Genomic DNA, 1,531 nt, shown 5'->3' on the forward strand with positions numbered 1-1,531 from the left:
ACTTCTGGCAATTCTCTGCTGATGTGCTGCTGTTCCAGTAGTTTTTTGGATAATCTTCAGTAGAATCTTGCTTGCATGTGAAATCAATGATACTGTTCTATAGTTTCCACACTCTGTTGGGTCACCCTTCTTTGGGATGGGAACAAATACAGATCTCTTCCAGTCATTTGGCCAAGTGGTTGTTCTCCAGATTTCTTAGCACAACTTGGCGAGCACGTCCAGTACAGAATCTGTTAGCTGAAATATGTCAATTGGTATACCATCTATTCCTGGGGCCTTATTTTTTGCTATTTCCTTCAAAACAGCCTGAATTTCTTCCTTCATCACCATAGGCTCTTGCTCAAATGTTGTTTCATGTAATTCTTCTGTGTCTGCAAGAAAACTACTTGACATAGTTGACCAATTCAGCGAAGTGGCAGCATACAAGATCAACATATAAAAATCAACTGGATTTCTCTACATTGACAAAGAGAATACAGAGCTGAAGCTAAGAAAAACAATACGCTTCACAGTAGCTAATTACATAATTAAATAGTTGGGAGTAAATCTAACCTTGGGAGTAATCTAAGAAGCACAGAGGATCTATGCAAAGAAAATTACAAAACATTACCACAAGAAACAAAAAGAGATCACAACCAAACTCTTGAAGGCAGGCGCCAAGCCGGACCAGATCGGCATCATCACGCCCTACGAGGGCCAGCGCTCGTAACTGGTGCAGTACATGCAATTCAGTGGCTCTCTGCACACCAAGCTCTACCAGGAGGTGGGGATCGCCAGCGTGGATGCATTCCAAGGGCGGGAGAAAGACTTCATCATCCTCTCTTGTGTGTGTGCCAACGACCACCAGGGCATCAACGACCCCCGGCGCCTCAACGTGGCCCTGACGAGGGCAAGGTACGGGGTCATCATTGTTGGCAACCCGAAGGTCCTGTCCAAGCAGCCACTGTGGAACCACCTGCACAACTACTAAAGGAGCAGAAGGTGCTGGTGGAGGGGCCGCTGAACAACCTGCGGGAGAGCCTCATGCAGTTCAGCAAGCCACGGAAGCTGGTCAACACCATCAACCCGGGTGCCCGTTTCATGACCACCGCCATGTATGACGCCCGGGAGGCCATCATCCCAGGGTCAATCTACGACAGCAGCAGCCAGGGCCCGCCCTCCAGCATGTACTTCCAGACCCACGACCAGATCGGCATCATCAGCACCGGCCCCAGCCATGTAGCGGCCATGAACATCCCAATTCCCTTCAACCTGGTCATGCCACCCATGCCTCCACCTGGCTACTTTGGCCAGGCCAATGGCCCGGCTGCAGGCCGGGGTGCCCCAAAAGGCAAGACTGGCCGTGGGGGGCCCCAGAAGAACCGCTTTGGGCTTCCAGGGCCAAGCCAGACAACTCTGCCCAGCAGCCAGGCCAGCCAAGACGTGGTCTCACAACCCTTCTCGCAGGGCGCGCTGACCCAGGGCTATGTCTCCATGAGCCAGCCCTCACAGATGAGCCAGCCGGGCCTGTCACAGCCCGAGCTGTCCCAGG

At 51.9% G+C, this 1,531-nt stretch overlaps 1 pseudogene; it reads left to right on the forward strand.

Annotated features, from left to right (window-relative positions):
• The window catches only part of LOC102869914, a 28,358-nt pseudogene that overhangs the window by 26,246 nt on the left and 581 nt on the right, over positions 1 to 1,531 (forward strand).

Source organism: Elephantulus edwardii, unplaced genomic scaffold (genome assembly GCF_000299155.1).
Source record: "Elephantulus edwardii isolate Elephantulus edwardi_28Jun2011 unplaced genomic scaffold, EleEdw1.0 scaffold00172, whole genome shotgun sequence".
In the NCBI taxonomy this organism is placed as follows: Eukaryota; Metazoa; Chordata; class Mammalia; order Macroscelidea; family Macroscelididae; genus Elephantulus; species Elephantulus edwardii.